Consider the following 21407-nt stretch of genomic DNA (forward strand, 5'->3'; position numbering starts at 1 on the left):
GAAGCCCTCCCTTCTGTCTTAGGGGGAAGCCCTTCCTCCAGCGCCCCCTACTGCCAAACTGTAACATCATATTTGCAGATAAAGGGAAAACAGAAGGCCAATGTCAGGTTTACAGAGCAAGCAAAGGGTGATTTCAGTAAAACTTCTGTATGGCAAAGGTATTGAATTGGGTTGAATAGTGTCCTCCCAAAATCGTGTCCTTCCACCTGGAAGCTCAGAATGTGACTTTATTTAGAAATGCACAATTTTTGCAGATGTAATTTAGTCAACATGAGGTCATATTGGATTAGGGTGGGCCCTACATCCCATGAAATTTTGAAAGGAGATGAGACAAGAAGCTACATTTAGACGCAGAAAGAAGGCCATATGAAGACAGGCCGAGATCAGAGTGCTGCAGAGATCCAGCAACCATCAGAAAGTAGGAGAGGCAAAGAAGGATTCTTCTCTAGAGCCTTCATAGAGTGTGACCCTGCCACCACCTTGATTTCAGACTCTAACCTCCAGAACTATGAGATAACGAACTCTTGCTGTTCATAGGCACCAAGTTTATGGAAATCTATTATGGCAGCCCTAAGAACCTAATACAGCACCAAATGTCCAGTTTCAGTTTGTGGAGCGCCAGCTCACAAATAAATACCTGGAGCCCATGCCTAGGGAGAGAGGCGAGAAGCAAGACTCCATGTGGGTAGAGTCAGGTAAACACCCAAGGACACAGCAGCCTTGGAAGCTCGGCTTTATCTCCATTTATCTTCCATTTATCTCCCTGTCACAGGACTCTACAGTCTTCCCAGACATGGTTTTCAGTCCTATATGAAATGTAGCATCTTCATCTGTTAGCATTAAACTGTCATAAAGTCATTATGCTTTTATTCCGATGTATATACCTGCAGCACCTGTCTGACCTACTGCGCTCTCCTCCTCGTGGATCACCTATCTTCTCTGGTAACTATGCCTTTAAATCTGTCTGAACAGTCTTTGCTGAATTTCAGATTTAGCATTTTGGCTGTGTCCTTCATCTCCTTCAGATCTTACCACCCTGGACTCGCACAACCAGTATATATCATATTGCATATCATTTCCAGTTCACTCCCATAATCTCACTGCTACCAGGAAATGGACCCATTTATCAGTTTGATTCTCTTCTTTTTCATTCATGTATTAATGGAGCATGAATTAAGTAGAGATCAGTGTCCCAGCTACCATAAAGGGGACAAAGGACAGAGGGAGCACAAAGATGAACGGGACACACACCCTGCCTGACAAGTACAGGAGTGAAATCGACATACCTTGGAAGATTCCAGCTTTCTACTGGGGGAAATGGGTGGATGGTGGTGACAGTCCAGGGAATAAGGAAGGAAAAGAGGCAAGTGTGAGAGGCCTAACTCATGTTTAGTTTAATGTGCCTGTGAAACAAACAAGCAGTGAGGTTTGATAAGCACTCAGCTCTGTGAGCAGGAGGCTCAAGATATAAATTGGAACTGATTAGTTTAGAGACGGCAGTTGAAATCTTACAGGTAGAAATAGATGAACTGGCCCAGAGTCTACAACACGAAAATTGCAGGAACCAAAGGAACACTCTTAACATGTGCGATTGCAGAGCAAGAGAAACCACTGTGAAGAGTGTTCAGAAGAAGGAAGAGAACCTGAAGACAGAGCAGTAATGAAAATGAAGGGCAGACCGTTCAAAGTGGAAGAAATACTGTGGTTAATAATGTGAAATGCTGAGGAGAACTAAAGAGAGTAAATTAGATTTGGCAACAGGGAAGACAAATGAGGAGGTGAGGGTGGAAGCCTCCATACAGAAGGCTTAAAGGGGAAGGGGAGGTGCAATTATATTTATTCTCTGTAACTGATGTCATAATATACATCATACACAAATTGGTCTACAAGACCTAGAACGGACAAGGGCGGTCTCTTCCCCAGCCCCTGCTCCCTAGGAATGCATCCACCTTCAACTCTTACAGCTGCTTCTATGGGATTTACTTGTGCTTTTAAAATAACCTGGTAGTACAGATATTTCCTTTTTATATTTCACATTAAGTATTATTGATTAGGGGCTTCTGGGATGGCTCAACAGGTAAAGAATCCACCTGCAGTGCAGGAGACACAGGAGATGCTGGTTCGATCTCTGGGTCAGGGAAGATCCCTGGAGAAAGAAATGGCAACTCATTCCAGTATTCTTGCCTGAAAAATCCCATGGACAGAGGAACCTGGAGGCCTACGGGCCAAATGGTTGCAAAGAGTTGGACATGACTGATTAAGCACGCATGCACATTACTGATTAAGTTCATATTATGGAAGATAAGGACTTAGCTCTCATACATCCACAAGCACCTTCAACACACAGAATTCCCCTCCCTTCAACCCCAGTCCTCCCATATACTTCTAATACATATTGGTTAGGTCAGAATTCAGTGCTTACATTACTGCTGCTGCTGCTGCTAAGTCACTTCAGTCATGTCCGACTCTGTGTTACCCCATAGACAGCTCCCCCGTCCCTGGGATTCTCCAGGCAAGAACACTGGAGTTGGTTGCCATTTCCTTCTCCAATGTGTGAAAAGTGAAAGGGAAGTCGCTCAGTTGTGTCCGACTCGTAGCGACCCCATGGACTGAAGCCTACCAGGCTCCTCCATCCATGGGATTCTCCAGGCAAGAGTACTGGAGTGGGGTGCCATTGCCTTCTCCCTTACATTACTATGACTATATAAATATTATCCATAGCTAAGCTTTCTAATATACTATAATCAAATTTCTTGTGTACCATTTTGTCTACCTGGATCTAATGATAAATGATAACATTGTTCTCCCCTCTCTACTTAGCCTTCTATCTGCCTATCACTAATTCTCCGACTTTCAGCCAGAGGATAAATCTCAACACTGGAACATATCAAAACAAACACACTCAGTATCCATTGCACCCATTTTCCCCCTTGAAGGCATGTTCCTTGAGCTCTCCATCCCTCAGCTTCTTAACTCCAGACTGACACCTAGGATCTCTTTTCATCCCCTCTTGGGAATTTCCTTAATTTCACCTATGTTGAATCCTGTATCCATATCTTCTTACTTGGTTTACTCTCTGTTTGGTAATAGTTTTCCAATAACTATTGGAAACTATTTTCCAATAGTTTCCTGAAAAAGGATGCATGGGAGGTAAACTTTTTTATATATTCAGCATGCCTGAAAATGTTCTTTTTCTCACTTTGAATAATGATTCAGCAAAATGTTTATTTTAATTTATTATTATTTTAGCCACATCACTCAGCAAAGTCAAGGACCTTTAGTTCCTTCTCAAGGGCTATCAATATTCTGAGCCGTCTCTTGTGAGCTGGAACCCCTACCAGGTGGAAGAAGTTAACTACATGAAGACCAGAGTGTACCCATGACATAAGCTGCCACAATTCTAAGAATTTGCCTCAAGGAAATGGAAACAAACTGACCCTGGAAGAACTGTACCTAAAAGAATCAAGATGATGCTGGTCAGACCACCAGTGACCAATTTCAAGATCACTGAGCTGACTGTGCTGTGTCTGCATGTAGCCCCCTCCCTCTGTCTTTAAAAGCTCTCACTCCCTGCTTGTCAGGTGGGAGTTGGCTTCTGGATAGATGTCCACCCTCCCCCTCAGTTGCCTGCACCTGAAATAAAGCAAGTTTTCCTTTCCATCAATCTGACCTGTTTATTGGCTTTTGGGCAGCAAGCAGCCAGATCCCACCTTTCGGTAACGTATCCACCACTCTCTGGAAATCGTAGTTCCACTGGAAGCAAATTGCTTTTTATTTCTACAGCTAAATATCTTGATCTAACCCTTACAAAAATATGGCAGCTTGTCTCTCACATACCTGGCTAAGAAAAAAAGCAGGTATGTTCACAGATGGAAACAGAGCCACAACACTAAAATCTCCTAACCAGGTAGAAAGCAAATATTCTGGGATGAAGGACTGTCATGATGAAGGCAAATAGGACGCTGAGGAGTGACTGTCTCTAAATGTTACTATAAAGGGATTTCTTTCTTCCTTCACTGTGTTTCAGTTCAGTTCAGTCGCTCAGTCGTGTCCGACTCTTTGTGACCCCATGGACTGCAGCATGCCAAGCCTCCCTATCCATCACCAACTTCCGGAGCTTACTCAAACTCATGTCCATTGAGTCGGTAATGCCATCCCACCATCTCATCCTCTGTCATTCCCTTCTCCTCCCACCTTCAATCTTTCCCAGCATCAGGGTCTTCTCAAATCAGTCAGTTCTTCGAATCAGGTGGCCAAAGTATTGGAGTTTCAGCTTCAGCATCAGCCCTTCCAATGAATATTCAGGATTGATTTCCTTTAGGATGGACTGGTTGGATCTCCTTGCAGTCCAAGGGACTCTCAAGAGTCTTCTCCAACACCACAGTTCAAAAGCATCAACTCTTCAGTGCTCAGCTTTCTTTATAATCCAACTCTCACATCCATACATGATTACTGGAAAAACCATAGCTTTGACTAGACGGACATTTGTTGGCAAAGTAATGTCTCTGCTTTTTAACATGCTATCTAGTTTGGTCATAGCTTTTCTTCCAAGGAGTAAGCGTCTTTTAATTTCATGGCTGCAGTTACCATCTGCAGTGATTTTGGAGCCCCCCAAAAAAGTCTGTCACTGTTTCCATTGCTTCCCCATCTAATTGCCATGAGGTGACTGGATCAGATGCCATGATCTTCATTTACTGAATGTTGAGCTTTAAGCCAACTTTTTCACTCTCCTCTTTCACTTTCATCAAGAGGCACTTAAGTTCTTCTTTGTTTTCTGCCATAAGTGTGTCATCTGCATATATGAGGTTATTGATATTTCTCCCAGCAATATTGATTCCAGCTTGAACTTCATCCAGCCCAGCATTTCTCATGATGTACTCTGCATATAAATTAAATAAGCAGGGTGAGAATATACAGCCTTGACACACTCCTTTCCCGATTTGGAACCAGTCTGTTGTTCCATGTCCAGTTCTAACTGCTGCTTCTTGACCTGCATACAGATTTCTCAGGAGGCAGGTCAGGTGGTCTGGTATTCCCATCTCATTCAGAATTTTTCCACGGTTTGTTGTGATCCACACAGTCAAAGGTTTTGGTGTAGTCAATAAAGCAGAAGTAGATGTTTTTCTGGAACTCTCTTGCTTTTTTGATGATCCAAAAGATGTTGGCAATTTGATCTTTGGTTCTTCTGCCTTTTTGAAATCCAGCTTGAACGTCTGTAAGTTCACAGTTCACGTACTGTTGAAGCCTGGCTTGGAGAATTTTGAGCATTACTTTGCTAGCATGTGAGATGAGTGCAATTGTGTGGTAGTCTGACTCTTTGCAACCCCATGGACTATATAGTCCATGAAATTCTCTAGGCTAGAATACTGGAGTGGGTAGCCTTTCTCTTCTTCAAGGGATCTTCCCAACCCAGGGATCGACCCTAGGTCTCCCGTACTGCAGGCGGATTCTTTACCAAGCTGAGCCACCAGGGAAGCCCAAGAATACTGGAGTGGGTAGCCTTTCTGTTTTCCAGGGGATCTTCCCAACCCAGGAGTTGAACTGGGGTCTTCTGCATTGCAGGCAGATTCTTTACCAACTGAGCTATGAGGGAAGCCCTCATTGTGTTTATCGGTAGCTTATGAAATTTATAGGGAGTTTAATATATTTACACATGAGAATCATTCAGACATAGAGTACATTTGATATTTATTTTCACATAATCTCACAAAATGTCCAATTTTGTGCTGTATGATTGTATGGTATTGATTAAAGCATCTCATTTAGCCTCACATTCAGTCTACTGAAAATACCCCTCAAATGTCCACATAAGCCACTGTCAAACCTACCCATACTGTTTTCTTTAAAAAAAAACAACACAAACTTCCCCAATGACACACTATCCACTCTTGTTAACATCCTCATTCACCAAGCAGCAGCCTCCCAAATGTTTCCTAAATCTGCCTCCATCCTCTCCCGCTCTGCATTCGTTTATTCCTCCATCAGTTGCAGCCTGGATCCTTGCAATAGCTTTAGACCTGTGGTCGCAGTATTTTGAGTTTGGTCTCCCCACAAACCATCTTTCACCTTGCCATCAGAGAGGTCTATCTGATTTGCAGATATGTGTGAGTCACCTACTCAAGACCCTGCTTAAAATTTTACCTGGCCTGCCAAGTCTTTAAAAACTAGACCTCTGCTGACTTCTTTATCTGCATCCTCATTCGTCACTCACACTTTAACATCCTTCAATCCAACAAATTCTGCTTAGGGGAATTCCATGGTGGTCCAGAGGCTAAGACTCCATGCTCCCAATGCAGGAGGCCCAGGTTCAATCCCTTCTCCTTAATTAGTTCCTAAAGGGAAAGAATCTGTACCTTTAAAAAAAAATGTATATATGTGTATAATTGAGTCATTTTGGCATAACTTTGTAAAGCAACTATACCTCAATAAAAAAATAAAAAGAGTCTGTATCTTACATTTGAACTTCCAGTGTTCACCATGCATCTGCTATATAGTTATGTTGCAGGAAGGGGGACCCTTTCCAGGCCCAAAACTGGGCTCTTGTCTAACACTCGGAAATGAATTGTCTGAGGAGACACATGTGCTGGCAAAGCAAGAGATTTTATTGGGAAAGGGCACACGGGTGGAGAGCAGTAGGGTAAGGGAACCCAGGAGAACATCTCTGCCACGTGGCTCGCAGTCTCTGGTTTTATGGTGATGGGATTAGTTTCCGGGTTGTCTTTAGCCAACTATTCTGACTCAGAGTCCTTCCTGGTGCTGCACACCTTGTTCAGCCAACATGGATGCCAGAGAGAAGGATTCTGGGAGGTGGTCGGACAGGTGGTGTCTCCTTTTGAGTTTTCCCAAACCCTTCCAGTTGGTGGTGGCTTATTAGTTCCAAGTTCCTTACCAGGACATCCTGTCCTAAAACAACTCATACAAATGGTTACTATGGTGCCAGGGTGGAAGGTTTCAATCAGTGTGCTTCCCCTAACAGCTTGCTCTACTGGGACATTGTTCTTATTCATTACTTTCTACTCTACCCCCAAATGTTAAAAAAATAAAAGGCAAACAAACAAAAAAACCCTGCCCCTATCAAGTAAACTATTACCAACAATCTTTTACATTTGTTCCTTTAAAAAAAAAAAAAACCTTTAGCTTCTTGGATCCGGCTATTTGGTAGAATCCTAGCTGATGAACTCACAGCTGACTTCCTGCCAAATCATATGGATTTTCACAGTTTCTTATTCTCCTTGCAGCTTTTGACTGCTGTTCATTTTCTCCTTAAACCGCCTTCTATGACTTCACACTATTGCCAAGCACTGCCCTTGAGGAACTGATTCAGAGTCTTCATTGCCTTGAGTTATTTAACCTACCTTCCACCACGATAAATACATCCCCTTGTACACTTTTGGGTTGTCTTTCTATTTGTGTTAGCAGTTATCTCAGCAAAAATCTTATCCCCTGAAATAGCCCTGGAGACGCAGGAATTTCTTCCAAAACATAATTCTTCAAATTTAATATCACAGTAGGTTAATTAAAATGTAAGTTTCAGAAATTCCTTGGCGGTCCAGTGGTTAGGACTCTGTGCTCTCACTGCCAAGGGCCTAGGTTTGATCCTTGGTCAGGGAACTAAGATCCTGCAAGCCCCATGGAGCAGCAAGGGAAAAAAAGGGAAATTTCTCCCTAAACCCCCTAGATTTGGTATAGATTGAGTAAACCAGCCTTTTGTTCAAACTCCAGTACTAACATACCTTTCTATTTTCTTTTTATTGGCAGCACCAATGCCACTTGTGGATCTTAGTTCCCTGACCAGGGATTGAACCCAGGCCCTCAGCAGTGAAAGCCCAGAGTCCCAGCCACAGGACTGCTGGAGAACTCTCAGGTTTGTTTATTGTAATGGCTGTCTTCCTCATACCAAAAGGTTTTTGTCATTTATTTTCAAGCATTGCTGCCCTCTCTCTAATTCCCCACTTCCTTCTACAAGTATACTTCCAAGAGTCCCTACAGCAAGTGGGTAGAAGAGTGAGCCAATAAGTGGGACTATCGCCTTACAAGGCTCATTTAGCCTGAAATTCATTTTTAAATTTACTCAAGATTATCTGAGGAAATATATACATATATACTGATGCCAAAATATGTATGTGCCTGCACGGGTTCTCACCTTTTCAAAGGCCATTGGGTTCTCTTGTTAAAGTGCTACCAGGTGAGGCAGGGAATACGACTTTATTCCAAGAGCCAGCTGACCCAGAAGATGGCAAACGAATGTCTCAAAACAACCATCTTGTTGAGGGCTGGATGTCAGTTTCTTTTATAGATCGGAGATTGGGGGACGTGAGGAAAAGAAGTGAAAAGGCCATGAGTCTTGCAAATATTTCCTAGAAGGGCAAGTGTCAGGCAGGGCATGTGTTAATTTCTTCCTTCCTACCACCTACAAATGGACAGGGACCTGAACAAAAGCCGTTTAGTTTAACAGTCAGGCAGAAGGCCTATATTCTCTGAGGCAGGCCATTATGTAGGATTATAATAACAATTGCAAGGAAAAGCAAGTCAAACAATTCCAACAGGGAGTCAGAATTGGTTCTTCTCTGCAAACAAAAGCCTAGGTTGAAGCGGGGGTGGGGGGTTGTCAATCAAACCGATTCCTTACCGGGATGCTTCGGAGAAGGGCATGGCAACCCAATTCAGTATTCGTGACTGGAGAATTGCGTGGACAGAGGACCCTGGGGCTATAGTCCATAGGATCGCAAAGAGTGGGACACGACTGAAGCGACTTAGCACGAACGCACCAGGATATTTAGAGCGCAGCCAACCTCAGGCGCACAGATGGCGTTACAGAAAGTTGTGCGTAGCGCTGGAACGCACAGGAGTCTCCTCTGTGACCTTGGCCAACTCGCAGAAATTATAAAATGGGAATAACCCTACTGGGTTATTGAAGAGCAAAGGAAATGATGTAAGTAAAAGTACTCTAAGAAGTAATAATGCTGGCTTCTTTGAGCCGGAGTCCTGAGCAGCTGGGTTCCCACCAGCTGGGAGTTTTGCTCTTCCCTCTCTGGCTGCGGGAGGCGGGGGCCTTCGCTTGTCTCCATGGCAACCACTCCGCATCCCGAGCTCCATGTCCACCCCGGGACCGGAAGCAACCAGTCAGGCGCTTCCCCGGCTTCTCCCCCAAAACGCAGGGCAGTCTTTCCCAGGCCGGAGGTTAGAGTTGAGGTCTCTTGGCGCTTTGAGGTTTCGAGGAGAAGCGACCATCACCCAGGGGGCGGAGAAAGGTCGCCCGCGGGCCTTGGCGCCACCTCCAGACAGCCCCCCCCACCCTTCCCACCCGCTCTAACCGGTCACTTCCTCTTCATACCCTTCACAGCCCAGTGTCCCCGGCTACTCCTTCACGCCGCGCTCGCTTCCCCGGGGCCCCCACCGCGTCCCGCTCCCCTGGGCCTCTCACCGCGCCTCCGCGCTCCCCCTCTTCTTGTCCTCCCCCGGCACCCTGGGGCGCCTGACCCCCCGACCCCAAAGCTAGACCTCCTCTCATTGTTATGCCCAAATCGCGAAATCTCCCAATGACCACCAGGGAGCCGGTATCCAATGCAAAAGCAAGAGAGTTTTTATTACCAAGCTCGAGCTGGGGCTCCCACCATTACCGACGCAGCAGCTAAGGAGAGGAGCCCCGAGTTTTGGGTTACACTGCTTATATAGGGAATATTCAGGTGAAAGGGTAACAAAGGGGGTGTTCAGGCTGAAGGACTCCTGATTGGTTACCCTCTCCTATAGGGTTGTGTGTGGATTTCTAATTGTTTATTTACTTCCACGGTAAATCATTACTTCCAAGGTAAATCACAAATGTAACTCATTACTTCCAAGGTGAATCACAAATGTAACTCATTACTTCCAAGGTGAATCACAAATGTAACTCATTACTTCCAAGGTAAATCACAAAGGTAAATCATTACTTCCAAGGTAATCACAATGTAACTCATTGCTTCCAAGGTAAATCACAAAAGTAAATCATTACTTCCAAGGTAAATCACAAATTCTTGAACTTAAAGTCAGGAGGTTTAACCTAAGGGCTGATTGGCTCGCGCACAGTGGGGCAAGTTTAGGCAATATCCAAAGTCTAAGTCTGTTTGCCCGGTACCTTTGCAAAATGGAGCTCTTTTACTAGACGTGTAGCTTAGGCTCTTCATCATTACCCACCACCCGCTTACCCGCCTTCCTGCGCACCCCTTTCCCCTGAATCCCCCTCTTGTGACCTCACCGAGTTGGTCTCCATCCGGGACAGGGGAGGAAAGTGTCCGGGGACCATCGGGAGCCGATTCATTAGAAGAGCTGTTTCCAAGAGAGAGTCGGTCCCTTTGAAAAAGACCCCCGGATCTGGGGCTTTGGGCGCAGCCTGCCCTCCAGGGACCGGGTGTAAGGTATAGTTCAGGCCGAGGCAGGAAAAGGAAAGACGACCTCAACAGAAGTAGGTTACCTTTATTGAGGCAAGGAGGGCCGACAGTCGGCCTAACAACCAGGCTGAGCACGGAGAGGGATCAGGGAGGCTCCATATTTGTAGGGAGGTTTGTGTAAGCGGTGAGGGAAACGTTAATCAGGCGGGATGTTTGGGGTAGACTTTAGTTGCGATGGCATTTGTAGTTGGGCAGGGGGTGATAAGTCTTCTGGGCAGGTGTAGGGGGTGGAAGGTTTCCGGACAAGGGGTGATAAGTCCCAGATAGATGCAACTGGACTGGAGCATCAGGGCGGGACCTAAAGTTCTGTTTTGTTTTCTCTGAAGTTAGATGATTCAGCAAGGGCCTTTGAAACTGTTGTTTTCTTTTCTAGGCCCAAAAGACTCCTTCACCGGGTTCATTGGGGACCCTTGCGCGGTGCTGAGGGTTTGGTTTCCCGGGTGGAACTGAGAGCAACTGCGCATCTGGCACAGATTCGGCTCCTAGTGCAGGAGACGCAGGGTGCGTCCCAGTGGCCACGCCTTCGACTTCCAGAGGATGCTTTAAGCTTAGGGCCTTCCCCTAGATGGCGCCTGACACGTGGCCTCTAACGCCTCCTGTCGCTCAGGTCTCGACCCAGTTCTGTTCCGGCCTCGTATCATCTGAGTCTGCGGCTCCTTCTCTTTGCCGGGACCCTGGCCACCGGCTCTGGACCCCGCAGCACCGCACAGAGTGTGGATGTCCTGAACTCAGCGCCCAGCCTTGCTCCTTTGCTTTGGTCTCTGTTACCTACCTGAGCTTGCTCTAGCAGGTTCCTCATCTACCACTTGGAGATGAAAAGAACCTTACGGGGCTTCTGTGGGGATTTAAATACTGTAGTTGTTTAGTTGCTAAGTGATTTCCGACTCTTTTGCGATCCCAAGAATAGTAGCCCGCCAGGCTCCCCTGTCCATGTGATTTTCCCGGCCAGAATACTGGAATGGGTTGGCATTTCCTTCTCCAGGAGATCTTCCCAACGGAGGGATGGTCTCCCGCATTGGTAGGGGGATTCTTTACCACTGAGTCACTGGGAATTTTAATGAATTGGTATTTGTTAAGATTTATTAGAAGAGTGCTTGGCACCTAGTAAATTCTCTGTCATTGTTACCCTTTGGGGTGGGGCATTTCACTGTGTAAGGTTGTATTATTTATTTGGTAACCTCCTTGTCTCTCTCCTGCTAGAGCATAAGCTTTATGTAGCCATACCACAGGCTTTGTTCAGGTGACTGCCATATCTCGAGTGCTTAGAAGAGTTTTCGGTGAAGTGGGGGAAAAATGGTAAAGAGAAAAAATAAGGGCACATATAACATTTCTAATTAGTCATCAGTTACTAGTGATACATAGACTAAAATACTACTAAGGAAAGTGTCTCCCCACCCTCTTCCTGCTAACAGGCTAGTGATACTTGGAGCAATTGTTGCTCCGCATACATCACTATGTTGCCAGCAACCTTGTGATTTGATGCATTGTTTTCTATAATTTATTTGATAAAAAATTGTGGGATATTTTCCCACTCTTCCTTTGACCCCAATAAGTCAAGTCCTTGGGACATCTTTGAAGGAAATAATTTGAAAATTAGCATGTTTTTGGAAAATAGGCTATTTTTCTGCAAATGTGCTTCCCAGCATTGTTTATAATAGTAAAAATTAGAAATAATCTATAATAAAGAGATTAAGTAAATAAGACATATTACAGATGAGCAGTACACATGAACATGAAAATACATTAAGATGGAGGAATATGCTTTTTTCCTCTGAATGATTCCTTTAATGCCAAAGTAATATTGTTTTAAAAGTTAGTAACATCAAAAAAAAAATCCATGCAAAGTAATCTCATGAGTCTCTTCCTTTAGCAGGCTAAAAATAATTATTTGGCCCTTTGAGCCTGTCCGAGTCATAAATTACCTCAGGCTTTCCTTATTTCTCTTCTCCAGGAGTTCCTTTGCAACCCTGACTGATCTCTTATTGTAATATGTTGTCAGCCTCCTGGGTATGATTTTCAGAATAAATTGCAAAGTATTCATGAAAGTGAATGCCTCTGAGCCCTTTGATTCTCTTAAAGAAGGAAGTATTCTTTCAACGCGTGGCTTCTGTTAAGATTAAGGATACTTTGGGTGCAATCTTAACGTTTCTAATCTTAGCTGTGATATTCTGAAAAGCATTTATCTTGTTTCCACTTGTTTCTTGAATCATATTGACAGAGTGTCCGTAAGGAGAGTTTTACCTCCTTGAAGATTAAAGCCTAGCGGTCCCGAACTATTCCCAGTCCAGATGTCTGCAAAATTGAGAGTCGTCAAAACTCCTTCCACAAACTTCAGGGGACCCTGACTGCCTTGTGTTAATGAAGGCAGGCCTGTAATATGGCCTCCGGCCGCCACTGGAGCAGCTTCTCCGGGCCCTGAGCCGGCTCCGCGAGCTTTGCTGTCAGTGGCTGAGGCCCGAGGTGCGCAGCAGGTAGCGGATCCTGGAGCTGCTGGTGCTGGAACAGTTCCTGGCCATCCTGCCCGAGGAGCTGCAGGCCGTGAGTAACGCGCAGAGAGCAGAGAGGATGCTGTGGAGATGCTCGAGGAGCTGGAGAAGGAGCTCAATGGGGAGGCTGAACACGTGAGAAGGCGGCTGTGGGAGGGCGGGGCGAGGCGCATCTCTGAGGGTGAGCTCCCAGACCGTACTCCACTCGGCACAACCCGGTGTAGAGTGTGGCCAATGGACTCCCGGCTGTGCCCGAAATCAGGAAGTGCCTCTACTTTTTTCCTTCCCCTTTCCGGTGTCCCAAGATAGTTTCTTCTATTATTTTATCCCCAAGTCCCAGCCAGATTCCCTTCTTCCGCCTCAGTAATACCAAACTGTTTCTAGGTCTTTTTTGGACAAAATGAGGACATGCAAAGAAACTACCAACTTGTGAAATCCCTCAGGAGATACCATGTCACCAACCCAAGCCCGCAGAAAAGCAGCTGCGGTGGGCGTTGAAGAAGCTCTGCTCCTTCAGGTGAAATGGCGAGGGGGGTTGAGGCCCCATCATGTGATTAATTTATCATGCTAACTTCTGTTTAGTGATACTTGTACTAAATCTTGCTTATTGCTACCACCATATTGAATTCCTCTCCTTCAGTTGCTCCTGTTCCCATAATTTCTTATCTTTTAGGCCTCTCTTTTCTTCCACACTTTCCTCAGTCTAAAGTATCTTTTTTCCCCCAGTCACCATTCTACCTTTTGCACAGAGCTTTTCATCTTCATCACTGACTGCCTCATCAGTATGTAACCCTCTTTTGCCTTGTGATCGTCTCAGTGTGTTCTGCCTTACCTTCTCCATCCTCTAAAATCTCAGGTGGCTGCGCAGTAAAGAGTCTGCCTGCCAGTGCAGGAGACCTAAGAGACGGGGCTTCCATCTCTGGGCCGGCAAGATCCCCTGGAGAAGGAAATGGCTACCCACTCCAGTAGCCTTGCCTGGGAAATCCCATGGAGAGAGGAGCCTGGTGGGCTGCAGTCCTTGGGGTCACAAAGAGTCAGATATGACTGAGCACGCATGCATGGCGTCATGCTCTACATTGATGTTATATTGCAAACATGCTCTCTCAAAAATAATCTATGCTCCATTCAGATCATTCTATTTCCTTTTCCTTCCCACCGAACAAAAATTATTACATTTTCTTTTCTGTGTACTATTTCAGATAGAGACACCAGAACTAAAAATGTGAAATCTGCTTTAAGACAAAAGACTTATTCAGGCAAGGAACTGCATTACAAAGTTTCTAGCACTCTTCAAGTGAATGCTCCTCAGAGTTTCACATTTAGAAGAACATGTGAACAAGACAGAAAGTTTGAAAGAAGACAGGGAAACTGTCCTTGCAAAAAACAACACTAAAATGTGAGGTATGTGGCAAAGTCTTTAGTCAGAGCTCAGCCCTTAATCTACATCAGAGAATCTACAGTGGAGAGAAACCTTATACACGTGAAGTGTGTGCAGCGTCTTTCAGCTGAAGTACAGTCCTGATTCAGCATCGAAAAATCCATACTGGGGAAAAACCCTTCAAATGTCATGAATGTGGGAAAGCCGTTAGTCAGAGCTCAGTCCTTAACATTATACATGTGAAGTGTGTGCAGAGTCTTTCAGCCAAAATGCAGTCCTGATTCAGCATCAAAGAATCCATACTGGGGAGAAACCCTTCAAATGTCATGAATGTGGAAATCCTTTAGTCAGAGCTTGAATCTTTTCAGACATAGGAAGAAACATGCTGGAGAAAAAGTCCCATCCGAGTTGTGAGGGAATCAAAGCATTTATTGAGAAATTTTTCTCTGAGGGAGAAGGCGCAAGGCACCTATGCTCCTTTAGTATAAATCGGTAGTTTCGGTGGGCACCAGTTTCCTTTCCAAGGTTATTAAAGCCACAGGAGAGAAGGTGGAATATTTTCTGCCAGCAATGTTTACTTCCCTGCTTTTCAGTACAGGGTCAGTTCAGATGTTTGAGATTCTAAAGCTATAGAATTCCATCCCTCAGTTCAGTTCAGTTCATTCGGTCAGTCATGTCCGACTCTTTTTGACTCCATGGACTACAGCATGCTAGGCTTCTCTGTCCATCACCAACTCCTGGAGCTTGCTCAAATTCATGTCCATCAAGCAGGTGATGCCATCCAACAATCTCATCCTCCGTTCTCCCTTTCTCCTCCATCTCTAGTGCAGCTCTTGAAAAGATACTCTCAGTCACATCCGACTGTTTACATTATTAACACAAAAAATAAACTAGTACGTTCCTTTTTAGACAAGTACATTTTCCTTGTTGAGAAGGAATGTGTGAGTTGGCATGTAAATGGATATTCTCCATTTCATTACTTGAACATTGGTGTTGTTAGACCAAAGATTAAAACAAATTTCCTGGCCATCAGTGGTTAAGATTCACGTTTTCAGTGTCATGGGCCTGGCTTCAATCCCTGATCAGGGAATTAAAATCCCACAAGCCACACTGTGCAGCCAAAATATACAATAAATGTCCTATTCTATTTTCTGTTTTTGAATTGCTCAGACAGTCATGTCTGACTCTTTGTGACCCCATGGACTATATATAGCCCACCAGGCTCAAGGAGACCAAAAAGAATATGTACCTCAAGACCTACGCTGAAATGTCCAGGGTCGTTGTTAGGAAGCAGGTGAGTAAAGGGACTTTAATCATCTCTTAAGAAAATTCACAAGAACCTACATACTGTTTTGTTTACATTTTTAAAGTTGAGGTATAGTTCATGTATAAAGAGCCTACATACTGTTTATGATACTAAGGGGTGCTAATATGCTAATTTTTTATCAAGTTTAGCCCAAGTCATATTAATTCTCTGGTTAGATAAACTAGCACGTCCTACTTATTAGGAGACCTAATTAAGTGCAAGATAACTTAGCATCCAGTAACACCCTTTAAGGATTTGTTATTCTAAGATAATTCACATCACTGTTGTGGAGAAGTTCCAATTAATTACAATGGAGAGAATGTAATCTTGCAAAGTCTGTGGCACAACCAAATGAAGAAGGACACTTCCCTCAGAATACATGATTAGAAAAAAATAATTATGTAGAATTAAATATTTTTCTTGTGTAGAAAAAATAATTATCTCCTTTATAATTTATATTGGAAATATCTCAGTGAAATTATTAAGATAGCGCTACATGTCTTCAGGGAGTGGCATAACCATAATGAGTGTTCTAATAATGAACAGTTTTCTGTGTGTGCTTCTATAAAGTTGATGATCACCTTAACATAAAAAATAAAGATGAAGAAAAGATGATCCCAACAAGGCTGACGTACACACCCAGAAATGGGAACTGTTAACAGCTGATGGCTACCCTGCAGAGTTCTTAATGACCTCTGTTCTGGCCTGAATCAGCTGTGAACGTGTTTCAGGCATCACAGGACAACCTTTTCTGGGCCTTTTTCATCATTCTTAGTAAGATGAGTTTCTAGACAATTTATCTGGTGTAAGACCTTGGATTTTTATATTCTTGTACAAATGAGGAAATCACTGAAGTTCAATTTAAAGAGTCCATTGAGATATACCACATTTAATTCAATCAGAGTCTCTTGTTTAAATGACAGATATGTTTATTAAATTATTATTCTGACAATATATAAGATAATGTCCCCCTTTCCAGGGATTCCTGATAAAATTCTATATACATTACAGGAATATATGGACTGGGACTTCCCTGATGGTCCAGCTGGTTAAGAATCCACCTTCCAATGCAGAGGATGTGGGTTTAATCCCTGGTTGGGGAGCTACCGGGATCCCACATGCCACACGCTGCCGGGGCGACTAAGCCCATGTGCCACAGCTAAGACCCAACACAGCCAAATATAAATAAATATATTTTTTAAAAAATACGTGGATTATTTTGTCTCCCATGGTGCCACAGTTACCAACTATGGAGACAACCATGAAAAATAGAAGTCTTTGAAAGGGGAAGGGAAGAGAGGGCTCATGGGGAACTTCTTTGTTCCTCATTAAGTATAAACGTTTCATTATCAGAAAATCCAGCCATGTTTAGTGCTTGGAGTAACTCTGGAAACAAATGTGGGAGTACCTGCTCTGCTTAGTTAGAATATTGATAAAAAAGATTAGTAAGGGGAGAGGTGAATATAAATTTTAATTTTAGAATTTTCTGTTAGGGTCATACTTTGTAGCTCTAGTAAATATGCATAAATACTGAGTTTGTATATTTCCATTTATTAAAAACATAGGAATCTTTATTTGGGTCTCATGCTTTTTGTAATTAAAGAGAGGAACAAGCCATCTATTAAAGCACTGCTTAATCATAAAAAGAGTTTTTTGTGAATAGTACTCATAGTACTCATAGAGTACTATGTGAATAAAAGGACAGAATCTAAATCAAGTATTCTGAGGGAAGTGTCCTTCTTCACTTGGTTATGCCATAGGCTTTGCAAGATTACCTTCTTTTCATTGTGAATAATCCGAACTTTTCCACCAGAAAAGTGAGGTGAATCATATCCTCTTAGAATAATGAATCTTTAAAGGGTGTCACTGGGTTCTTTGAGTTACCTTGCTCCTATTTAGGTTTCCTAATAAGTAGGAGGTGCTAGTTTATCTAACCAGAGAATTAATATGACTTGAGCTAAATTTGATTTAAAAAATTACTAGCATCCCCATCAAACTGATTAATTCCCACAGATAGTAAGCACTCCAAAATGAAATTGGATGTTTCTAGAATTAATTTCACTTCATCTGAGCCTTCATTATTATCTATAATCCTATGTTCCTCCTTCTCCTCTCCACTTCTCTTCAGCGACCAGCTCAGATGTTTGCCACTACCCTTAAAACTTTCTGTACCAGGAATGCTGGATACAAAATCCAGCAAATCTTCTGGTGGCTTAAACAAATTAGAGTCCGCAACCAGAAATCTGGAAGTAAGCTGCTGCTGGCTGTCAATCAGCCGCTGAACAATGACTTCTCTGGCTGCTGTCTCTGCACTTTGGGCCTTTCCTTCGAGCTTACTTTCTCAGATTAGAGGGGTGCTGTCCCAGCTCTGGAATAGCATCTGGAGTCAAGTCAGGGAGAAAGAGGAAAGGGGGCTCCAGCCATGGCCATCTCCATTACTAGAAAAAAATTAGCTTTCTAAGACGCCCCAACAAAATTCCACATATGTTCCCCTGTTGCAAGTATGTCTGGTAAAGCAAGTGTTTTCAACCCCTAGGATTGAAGCTCCAATACTTTGGCCGACTGATGCAAAGGGGCAACTCATTGGAAAAGACTGTGATGCTGGGAAAAGATTGAAGGCAGGAGGAGAAGGGGACTATAGAGGATGAGATGGTTGGATGGGATCACCGACTCAGTGGATGAGTTTGAGCAAGTTCTGGGAGTTGATGATGGACAGGGAAGCCTGGCGGTTGCTGCAGTCCATGGGTAGCAAAGAGCTGGGCAAATGGGAAGATAGCATGGTAGCTGGGGGTTGGGAACCAATAGTGTTGAAACGGTGTCTGCCATACTCCTCCTTGGCCACTTAACTTTTCCTGAGGACATGGCTATGATTTTGCCTCCTTCACTACCAAAAAAAAAAAAAAAAAGAAGAAGAAGAAGAAGAAGAAGCAGCCCATCAAGGTTGTCAGCTTAGCTGCATCTCCCCCATCATCTCCTCTCCCCTTCTTTCAGGATGAAGGAGGGTGTGCTCTCTTCTCTGTTCCCTCACCATTCCTCCCCACCTCTGAAGGATGTTGGTTGCCATCAGTCATTTTCTCTTATTTCTTCACCCTTTTGCCCCACCCCCCCCTTTCTGGATCCATCTCTTCAACATTGAAAACATGCTGAATGAACTCTGTGCTCCTCCAATGTAATCTTAAAAAGTCAAGATGATGGCTAATCCCTGAGTGACAGGGAGCAAAATGGCCTTTAGTTTTGTCTCCTTCACGTGCATTCATCTCTTTCAGCCACAGTGATCTTTCTAAAATATAAATTTATGTCCCTTTTTTGCCTAAAACACAAGAATCCCTTTGCTTTATTATAAAGTCAGAACTCCTAAACAAAGTGTTTGAGGCTCGTCATGATCTGACTACCGCTTATCATTTCTGCTTTCTCTCTCTCTCGTTACTACGTCTTTAAATCTCTATGTCAAACACATTTTTTAAAGTATTTATTTTAATTGGAGGCAAGTTACTTTACAATATTGTAGTGGTTTTTGCCATACATTGACATGAATCAGCCATGGGTGTACATGTGTCCCCCATTCTGAACCCCCCTCCCACCTCCCCCCCCATCCCATCCCTCAGGGTCGTCCCAGGGCGCCAGCCCTGAGCACCCTGTCTCATGCATTGAACCTGTACTGGCGATCTATTTCACATATGATAATATACATGTTTCAGTGCTGTTCTCTCAAATCATTCCACCCTTGCCTTCTCCCACAGAGTCCAAAAGTCTGTTCTTTACATCTGTGTCTCTTTTGCTGTCTTGCATATAGGGTCATTGTTACCATCTTTCTAAATTCCATATATATGCGTTAATATACTGTATTGGTGGTTTTCTTTTTGACTTACTTCACTCTGTATAACCAGCTCCAGTTTCATCCACCTCATTAGAACTGATTCAAATGTATTCTTTTTAATGGCTGAGTAATACTCCATTGTGTATATGTACCACAGCTTTCTTATCCATTCATCTGCTGATGGACATCTAGGCTGTTTCCATGTCCTGGCTATTGTAAACAGTGCTGTGATGAACATTGGGATACACGTGTCTCTTTCAATTCTGGTTTCCTCGGTGTGTATGCCCAGCAGTGGGATTGCTGGGTTGTATGCCAAACACATTTTGGATTAGAAGTCTTTCTCCTACCTCTGGGCCTTTGTATGTATTCCTTTTAAACTCTCATCCAGCCCTCTATACTTTATCTAACTCCTGTATGTTCTTCAGATTTTAGCTCAGATGCCACTTCTTCCAGGAAGCTGTGACACCTTAAGAGTTGGTTGGGACCACCTCCACACCCTTCTGTTGATTCCGTAGCAATCTGTTCTCACTTTGGCATCACATTTATCGCACGAAATAAAATATTTTTAAAATATTGAAACGCACTCAGGGGCTTCCCTGGTCATCCGGTGGTTAAGAATCCACCTACCAATGGAGGGGACACAGATTTGATCCAGCTTCTGGGAAGACCCCACGTGCCATGGAGCAGCTTAAGCCCTTTTGCCACAACTGCTAAGCCCACACTTTAGAGCCTGCAAACCACAACTAATGAGCCCCTGCCCCACAGCTGAGGCCCGAAGGCCTCGAGCCCACACTCTGCAAATAGAGAAACCACTGCCGTAAGAAGTCCATGCACCCCAACTAGAGAGTAGCTCCCGCTTTCTGCAACTAGAGAACGCCTGCGAGCAGCAAGAAAGATCCAACACAGCCCAAAAAATCTTTTTTTTTAAAAATGCACTTAGCCATGTAAAAAGAACAACAATGCCATTTGCAGCAACGCGGGTAGACCTAGAGATTGTCATACTGAGTGAAGTCAGAGAAAAACAGGCATATGATATCACTTCTATGTAGAATCTAAACAAATGGTACAAATGAACTTATTTACAAAACAGAAAGAGTCACAGATGTAGAAAACAAACGTGGTTGCTGGGGAAAAAGGAAGGGAGGGATAAACTGGGAGATTGGGATTGACATATATACTTTACTGTATATATTAATAAAACATAACTAATGAGGGCCTACTGTGTAGCACAGGGAACTCCACTCATTACTCTGTAATGACCTATATGGGAAAAGAATCTAAAAAGGAGTAGATATATGTATATGTATAACTGATTCACTTTGCTGTCCACCTGGAACTAACACAACTTTGTAAATCAACTGTACATCAATAAAATATTTTAAAGTAAAATACCAAACTGCAAAGATAGCCCAAGGCAGAGGACAGTGAATGATACTTTGAGAAGAAAGAAAGTTGTGAGAGAGCAAAGGAAAGAAAAACTAAAAGCCCTTCTGATCCTGGGAATGGTGAGACAAAGAGGTCAGACACATGTTGTTTCACTTCTGCAGAAGTGCTGGAGGGGGCTGGGAGAGAGCTTGAAAGGGTAGGAAGCTGGTCTTGTCACTGAGCGCACTGGGAAAACAATTGCCCAACAGACTTCCTGTGCTCCAAGGTTGGAACAATGTAAAACGGCAGTACGGAGTTAGCAAAGGGTCTCTGCCAGCTACCATGTGATTTAGAAGATGTGTTACCATTCCCCATGCCTGATGGGGACCTTGGAAATTAGCTGATCGAAGCACCAGGAGAGCTGAGATCACAAAGTAACTTTGTGGAACCTGTACCCAGAGCTGTAAGTCTGAGCCACTCCTTAGAAGGGTGGCTAGGACCCAAATGAAGGCACACCACCGAGGAAGGGGTACTGGCCTCCTGCCTGGCCTGAGGAGCAGAGCACTTGCTGCTGCAGGTTTGATGAGCAAGCACCACAGCAGACCAGCTGCCCGGAACAGAAGCCAGA

At 43.8% G+C, this 21407-nt stretch overlaps 1 pseudogene; it reads left to right on the forward strand.

Moving 5' to 3' along the window:
- Positions 1-9539: 9539 nt before the first annotated feature.
- LOC138097750 (zinc finger protein 396-like) lies at positions 9540-14705 on the forward strand (annotated as a pseudogene).
- Positions 14706-21407: the final 6702 nt, after the last annotated feature.

The sequence above is a fragment of the Capricornis sumatraensis genome, chromosome 21, assembly GCF_032405125.1.
Source record: "Capricornis sumatraensis isolate serow.1 chromosome 21, serow.2, whole genome shotgun sequence".
Classification (NCBI taxonomy): Eukaryota; Metazoa; Chordata; class Mammalia; order Artiodactyla; family Bovidae; genus Capricornis; species Capricornis sumatraensis.